The following is a 9361-nucleotide window of genomic DNA, read 5'->3' on the forward strand; positions in this document are numbered from 1 at the left end:
ACAATATCTCAACACTCCCCCTCGAGCTCAACTCCATCTCATGTACACCAAGTGAAGCCCTGAATCTGCGGAGCTTCTCTGTACCCAATGCTTTGGTGAAGATGTCAGCTACTTGATCCTCTGTGCTGACATAAACAAGGTCAAGGTCTCCTGCCAAGACCTTCTCTCTGACGAAATGGTAGTGGACCTCTATATTCTTCGTGCGAGCATGAAAAACTGGGTTCCTGGCCAACTGTATACTGCTAATGTTGTCACAGAAAATGACAACTTGTCTATCCACTGATAGACCCAAATCTGCAAGTAGCTTTCTCAACCAGGCTACCTCACATGCTGCCATAGCAGCTCCTCTATACTCGGCCTCTGTACTGGATAAAGCAACCGTAGGCTGCTTCTTGCTGCTCCAAGTCACAGCAGCACTCCCCAAAGAAAACATGAAGCCACTGGTAGATCTTCTATCTGAGATACTACTAGCCCAATCAGCATCTGTGTACCCATGTACACATATCTCTGTCCCAGTCTCATAGAATAGTCCACAATGCAAAGTAGACCTCACATACCTCAGTATGCGTCTCAATGCATCCAAATGCGGTTTTCGTGGAACCTGCATAAACTGACTCACGAACCCAACAGCATAGCTCAAATCTGGTCTGGTGATCATCATGTAGATCAAACTTCCTACTATGCGCCTATACATAGTAGGATCCTCCAAAATCTCTCTTGAATCTGCACTCAACTTGCCATTCTGATCCAATGGCACGGAAATAGGCTTATAGCCTGTCATACCATACTTGGACAACATGTCCAAGCCATACTGTCTCTGCAGTAATCCAATACCATGTGGTGACCTAATCACCTCATTGCCCAAGAAATATCTGAGCTCCCCCAGATCCTTCATCTCAAACTTCTGTCTAAGCAAGATCTTTACATCAAAGATCTTTACATCAAAGATCTCTGCATCATGGTCCCCCGTAATGATTAAGTCATCTACATAGATGACAACAAGCACAACCCCTCTATCACCATGTCTCACATACAGCGAGAAATCTACATTGGCTACATGAAAGCCAATAGTAACAAGATATTCAGAAATCTTGTCAGACCATGCTCTTAGTGCTTGTTTTAAGCCATACAAGGCTTTCTTCAGCCTACAAACATGCTCGGGGTGACCCATATCCTCATAACCAGGTGGCTACAACATATACACCTCTTCTTGCAAATCCCCATGCAAGAATGCATTCTTTACATCCATCTGATGTAAAGAATGCAAGAATCCATTCTTTACATCCATCTGATGTAAAGACCATTGCTTTGACACAGCCACTGCTATCACAACTCTCACTGTTGCCATCTTGGCAACTGGGCTGAAAGTTTCCTCATAATCAATGCCATATGTCTGCGCATATCCTTTGGCTACCAATCTAGCCTTGTACCTGTTTATGCTTCCATCACTGTTATGTTTTACTTTGTACACCCGCTTGCATCCAATGGCTTTCTTGCCTTCAGGCAATTGCACTAAATCCCAAGTTTCATTTCCAATTAGTGCATCCATCTCCTCATCCATGGCTTTCTCCCAACACACATTTCCAACAGCCTCATCAATGCATGTGGGCTCAACAACCTGCACAACTTTTGCCATATATGCATAGTGATGTGCCACATAACCATCATGGGTAAACCTCTGCACAGGATTTTTCACTCTCCCAGATCTTCACAACTTTACATTCATGGCTTCCATAGCCTTCTTTACACCAGGTGTTCTCATAACTGGGATCCCAAGCTCCTCATCAAGGCTCATCTCTGAGCCACTAGACTCTCCATCAACATGAGAATGCCCTGCAGAAATGTCAGGCATACCAAGGGGCTCAACCACTTCTCTTTTCCTTTACATGATGTACTAATCACATTTGCAAGACTGGTATTATGACGCAGCCTGCCACTCCATGGTCTATCAACAGACCCACTAGATGAGGACTCTCCTGGTCCACTCAAAGACTGTGATTGCTGACCTGCATTCTGGGCAACCATACTTTCACTCACATCAGTCCCAATAGCTTCTTTTTCAGCAGCATACCAGCTGCTCATCTCATCAAAGACAACATCCCTGCTTACTCTCAACTCACGTGTAGCAGGGTTATAACACCTGTATCCCTTTTGCTCATTTCTGCCAGTAAACCTCTCCTCTGGAGTTTCATCATGTATGGCTGCAGTTGGAGTCCTGTTCATGATGTATACTGCTGTAGAAATAGCCTCAGCCCAATAGCTATGCGGCATATTCTTCTCTTCCATCAATGCTCGCGCAATCTCAGCAATGTGCCTGTTTTTCTGCTCAGCAACTCCATTTTGTTGCGCGGAGTGTATCTGCATGTAAACTGTCTCTGAATACCATTCTTCTTCAAAAATTCAGAGAACTCATTGGAGAAGTACTCTCCCCCTCCATCTGACCTGAGGCACTTTACATATTTCGCTGTTTGCTTTTCAACCAAAACTCTGAAATTCTGAAAGTGAGTGAACACCTCACTCTTCTCCTTCATGAAATATACCCACACTTTCCTTGTATGGTCATCAATGAATGTCACATAAATAATAATACCTGCAGCCTCCCATAGACATGGTCTTCGTAGGACCCCATACATCTGAATGCACAACATCTAGTGCATTTCTGGTCACATATCTATTACGTGGAACTGCATGCTTTGTTTACTTTCCAAATTGGCATGCTTCACATATTCTCTGCATACCTTCCACTTTAAACTTTGGCAGCCCTGTCACAATTCCTTTTCTCTGCATAGACTTCATTCTCTGCACATTCGCATGTCCAATTCTTTTATGCCATATGTCTGTGTCTGCAACAATTCTTGAACCATTTGCAAACATCGCAGCACTCATTTCAGGCATGTCTACATTCAATGTAAACATTCCAACCAACCTGCACTTGTCTTTAAAGTCTTCAACATAACAACCATCAAGGTTAAACCGAACCTGCAAACCCTGCTCAATCATCTGGCCAACTGAAACCAAATTCTTTGTTATGTTCGGAATGTGAAGTACATCTGCAAGGTACTTCACTTTGCCATCCTGCATAGACAATGGCACATCTCCAACATGGGCAATTAGATGAGCAGTGTCATCCCCTGTTTCCACAAAACCTAGTCTTTCCAGGTTTTTCATCTCCTTGAACCACTCCCCATGACTTGTCATGTGGTTCGAAGCACCTGAATCCACATACCATACATCATCTTTTTGTGCTGCATCAACATTTTCAGACATGGCATTCACGACATGCTGCATAACAAACAACCTTTCATTATCCTCATTATTTCTGCTTGAGGATGCATAGTTGTTTTGTTGCACTTTCCCATTTTGCATGTCAGCCTGCTTCTTATAACATTCTACCTGCACAATAATAGCATTCACGTGCATCATTATACTGCCTTTGCCAATTTCCACGGCCTCTTTGACTCCCCCTGCCTCTGAATTTGCCTCTTCCACGTGTGTGTTGTTGATGTTGCTGTTGTGTATTCTGGGACTCTTGTTGTTGTTGCTGCTGGCCATAATTCTGATTACCTGTTCGTCCACCTCCTTGACCGCGTCCACGGCCTCCTCTACCTTGTCCTCTACCTGAACTTGTGTAGAAAGCCTGTTACTCCGAACTGTTTTTGTTTTGTGAAGACTGTTGGTCTTCACCCAAGCTCTTCTCTTCTTTGATCAGCATAGACACCAAATCTGTGAAGTTGGAAATGTTTTCCCGAGTCTAAATAGACGTTTTGAATGCCTTGTATTGTGGCCCGAGACCACGTAGACAGACTTCCACCTTATCATCATCATCTACTGACACACCAATAGATGCAAGGGATTCCACAATACCCTTTATCTTCAATGCATAATCATTCACAGACATGCTCTTTTTCTCCATAGTACGAAGTTCGTTCTTCAACTGTATCTTGCGTTCCTTGGTATTTGTTTCATAGAGTTTAACCAAGGTGTCCCACGCCTCCTTGGGGGACTTGGCATCCTGAATATGCCCAATCATGGTGTCCTATATACTAATGGAAAGCCAATACATTACTTTCCTGGCTCCTTGGTTCCAGTCTTTAAACTCTTTCACATCTGCAGGAGTCGGATTTCCGGTATCTCTGGTGCCTCTTCATGCTCACCTTCAATGTAGTCCCAACACCAATGTAGTCCCAATAGTCCTTTCCCATCAGGAAATTCGTCAACCTGAACCTCCAAGCATGGAAGTTATTCTTATCAAGCTTCTCAACCACAATCTGGGTTATGCCATCATTTGACATCTTGCCAGATACACAAATTTACCAGAAACAGCACTCTGGTTTTTCCTACACAAACTGCTGTATTTTCTGCAGCGGTACTGTAGTACTCTTAAATGTCACAACCAGTGACTTCAATGTGCATACATACACCCAATGGCAACTATTGACCTCTTTGCAGCACCCACAGTGTCTGCACAGTCAATCTGTCTTCCTGCAGTTCTTAAAACAGAATTATGCAGAGAATCGATGACTTACCTGTAGTGCTCGAAATCACCTGCTTTCTGAAAAACGGAGGTCCAGACGCGCCCGAAACACGTTTTCGGCCAAGAAAACTTTGTCCAATAGGACCCAATAGGACACTATAGTTGCCCTATAGCTTTACTCCCGCGAAGAAAGCTCCTCAATCAGAGATCGTTTGTCGGTGCCTCCCGTAGAGCTCCCGAGGGTGTAGTCACACACAAATAGGGAAGAGTAGTTGAAGCTCTTACCCTCGTACCGCTTCCTGTGGTTCTTTTGCTTACAGCTCAGCCCTTAGCATGAACCAGGCTCTGATACCATGAAAAGATGCAGGGGGAAGAGAGCTTGAGCTCTTACAAGCACACACACACACTCACAAAACCCTAATAGAGAACACACAAGGTGAGAGGCTGAAAAAAATATTCTTCTACTTCACTCAACACTCAACACACCATATACAAGATAAGAGTACACACAATATGAAAGGTACTCAACCAAATACATACACGGGTTCTCTCTAGTGTGAACCCAACTAAATGAGCTGGTGCTATAACTATGCCAGCCTCTAGAATGGCTGTCACATAGCCTGTCATCCCACTGGCCGCATATCACCCATGATCTCACCAACCATGCTAGTGGTGTAGGTGTGGGGCCTATCCCCCAGGCGGGTCATCAGTGTCCACTGCCTCACTAGACGAGCTCGATATCTCAACAGGCATGAATGTTTTTGAATTTGTTCACGACGTGAACCTTTTCAAAGTTTGAATGCATAAGATCATTACATTCATGCTCAAGCAGTCAAACATGCACATAATGAATGAATGATACCTTGCTTACCTCGTACCCATTGTGTAACCATTGGACATCCTTCTGTTTTATTGCCACGAGAATCAAGGGGTCACCTCGGCACTTTTGGGCACTTTTGGGCATTTGTTGATGCAGTCGTTTTAGCTCTATGTGGGAGTTTTAAATTGTTCCTTCCACCCAACTGAACAATGTTGTCATCACTATGCCTTGTGGTGGAGGGCTTTTGCTGTTTCTACCTTTAGGTTCCTTGTTCAGTTTTGTAACCAAAGTGGGTACTTTCATTGCTTTGGCAATTCCCAACCCATTTAGTTGAGTTGTCTTTTTCCTCCACACAAGGGTTGGCGAGGTTCTTGCTTGAGTTGGGAGTTGATGTTGTATGCTCTTACTACTCTCTTTTTTATGACTTGAACTGCCTGTGGTGTTGGCCAATAAGTGGGGTTTGGGTACCCATGTTGCCGTATTGCCTTAGTAGTATCCTTGTACTCACAGTAAGTCCTTTCGGACCCATTGCTTATGGAACTTTTGAGGTCTATTTGGGATGTTGGGAGTCCTACCAATCTGTTTGTATCAGCAAGGTCTGACTTTTGAATTTTTCACATATTCTTCTTGTGGTCCCCATATCATTCATGGTGTCCTTTTTGTAGTGTTTATTTTTAAGTTGAATCTTGGGCACCCACTTCTGTGTACCCTTAGACGTTGGGTATTGTGTGTACAAGCTTCGTGGGACTGATGCTTGTTCTGTTTTATGAGGTGTTGCCACTGCACTCGTCGGCATTGTTTGTTCATCAGTTATGATGTGTTTCCCTCTGTTTGTCAAGCTCCATAAGGGTATGGACATGACCTTGTCGCCCGTGCTTAACAACACTGTTCTTTCTTCCTATTGGATATTGCATTTACTTGCACATATCCAAGATCGTCCTAGAATCATTTCCTCTTTCCATGGAACCTACAGGCATGACAAACACCCCCCGACCAAGGAATTATTTATGATGGAAATGTTAACATTTAAAAATCCCTCAGCTCTTGTTGTTATCAAGTGAACACTACGTACTTGCGCATCACTGGGTTCAAGGTGTGGTCTATCTAATGCGACCTAGATTTCATACAAGATCAAGTTATGACTTGACCCCGTATCTATTAATGCAATGCTTGTTGCATGGCCTTTAGCTGTAGTAAGTCCCACCTTGAGTCATGCTGGCTCAATGTTTCATTCCTCTTCATCCAAGAGAGTCATAGAAGCCATGTTGACATGTATCAGTCTATTTAATTGTTTGGCTTTGGCCTCCCTAGCCTTAGCTTCTTCTTGAGCCTACTCGATTTTTTCCTTTGCCAGCTGTTTTTTTCTGTTGTTTTAAGAGATATTCTTGCAAGAGCATCTCTTGGGTCAGTGGTCCAAAATATTTTTTTAATTTACTTCCATTGACATAACACTCCATTTGTATGCCGTCAATTGTCTCAATTCAAACAGACCCTTAAGGTGTAACCTCCGATACTCAGAATGGCCTCGGTATTTGAGTTTCTTTTTCCTAGTGCTCGACACCATGCATGAGGACAAGGTCCCCCGTTTCCAGTTCTTTTTGCTTTAGATTTTTATCGAACCAATGTTTCTTGCGTAGTTTTTCGACCATGAGTCCATGTGATGCTATCAGCCTAGTCTTAAGCTTGGGAGGACTAAGTATTCCATGGGCATAACTACTTCAACACCATAAGCTAGACGAAAGGGAGTGTACCTCGTCGTCGTCGCTACCTTATATGATGTTAGCCCATAGGGCTGCTGTCAGCTTATGTTTCGAGTCTATTCGACTTGCTTCCAAGGTTTTTGTCAAGGTAGTACACAAAATGTTGTTTGTACTCTCTGCTTGACCATTGGCCTGTGGATAATAAGGTGATGATTTTCGATAGACCACTAAGAATCCCGCAAGTAAATGATCAATCACCTCATTAATAAAATGTGAGTTGCGATCACTAACTAATTCTAATGGGCAACTGAACCTCGAGATAATTTGTTCATAGAAAAATTTTGCTATTGTTCGTGCATCAGCTCTCTTTGAGGCTTTGGCTTCTACCCATTTTGTGAAATAGTCTGTGGCCCACGATCACGTATCGGGCTTGGGATGGATATGCCGTTGGACTAATAGATCCAACAAAATCTACTCCCCATTTCTTGAATGGTTGTCTTACAAATAATAGGGGTGAGCAGCATCTTGTCCTTTTGTTGTGGTGGGATGGCGAAACATTGACATTCTTCGCATCTTTTGACAAATTCTATAGTGTCTCCGAATAACGTAGGCCCCCGTAGTCTTTCTTAAAGCACTTTTTGAGCTATGATCTCTCCAACAAAATGCCTGCCTTTTATCCCTGAATGAGCTTCATCTAATATGGTGAGTGACGAACTCATCTTCTCTAACATATCTTCTTAGCACATTATCTTTTCCTAGCTTATATAGTTCTCCTGCAATCAGCCCCGATAAGGTGCAGCAATCTTGATAAGCCGCCGCATTTTATATTTGTTCAAAGGTATTTCTTGTGAAAAACCATAAGCTAGATAATTTGAGATTTCCTCACTCCATTTGGGTACCATGTCCAACTTGAACAAACAAGCATCAAGGAGATCATCATCAACACCAGTTTTGTTGGTTCTCCATTTGGAATTCTTGACATATGATCGGCTAACACATGCTATGTTCCTTTTCTTACCCCGTTGACTGTAAAGTCGAATTCCAACAATAATAACAACCATTGTGTAATTCTCCCCGTGGTGCAAGGCTTATTCACTAGGTATAATAAGGCTTGATGGTCCACAAAGAACAGGAATTTGTTGGCCAAGAGGTAATGTCGATATTTCTTGATGGCATAAACCATGGCCAATCCTTCCCTCTTTGTGGTGGTGTAGTTCACCTCCACATCATTTAGCTGGAAGCAGACCAGGGATAGTCCAATTTGAACTCACCAGGCTGGTCTAGTACACAACCAATAGCAAAATTTGATGCATCAATATGGACGTGAAATATGAGATCCTAATTGGGGGTTTGTAGAATTGGTTCACTAGCCAATGCTTGCTTCAGTCGATCATATGCTTCCAGCATTCCTCGGTCCATTCAAAGACAATGAGAAAATTGTACAATGGTATGGCTATTTCAGCATAGAAAATTATGAAGCAGTGATAATACCCCACATGGCCCATAAATCTTTGCACACCCTTATAATTGGTGGGTGTAGCAGCTCCAATATCAACTTAACCTTGCTATCATCCATGGATATACCATTCTTTGAGACAATGTGTCCCAATATCACACCATGCTTGACCCAAAACTGAGACTTTAAAGGGTTTAGGGATATGCGATATAATTGACATCACTCGAACACTTTCCTAAAGGCAGGCCAGATGGTCTGCCCATCGAGAGTGTGCACACAGATCATCAATGAATACCTCCAACCACTTTTGTAAGTAGTCCTTGAAGGCTGTGCACATCCGTTGAAATGTTGCTAGGGCGTTGGTGAGGCCGAAGGGCATAACCTTGTATGCAAATGTCCCCCACATTGTATTGAAAGCTGTCTTGTGCTGGTCCTCTGGTGCTATGGACACCTGATTATTATAACCGGAGAATCCATCCAAGAAGCTGTAAGCTTCATCCCTAGCCACTCTTTCCAAAACATGTTCCGTACTACAGGGCAGTGGGGATAATGTTCTTTCCTAGTGGCTGCGTTGACCTTATTTAAGATCAACACATACCCTAAGTTTTCCATTCTTTTCGGCACTATCACGATTGGTGAAAACCAATCCGTATGTTTGGTTTCATAGATGAAATCCGTAGCAATGAGCTTGTCTATTTCCTCCTTTACAATTGCCGCATACTTAGGATTTATCTGGTATGGTTTCTGCCTAGTTGGTCTCGACCCTTCCATGATTGGAATCGTATGTTACACTAACTTAGGTGGTACCCCCTTCATTAATTTCCAAGGTCAGTGAGAAGGCATGAATCATTATCACATCACTGACAGGCTCGCAGGTTTCACAGGTGGATTCAAAAATCTGTACATGTTGG

Source organism: Cibotium barometz, chromosome 2, assembly GCF_041138505.1.
Source record: "Cibotium barometz isolate CiBa-2024 chromosome 2, ASM4113850v1, whole genome shotgun sequence".
Taxonomy (NCBI): Eukaryota; Viridiplantae; Streptophyta; class Polypodiopsida; order Cyatheales; family Cibotiaceae; genus Cibotium; species Cibotium barometz.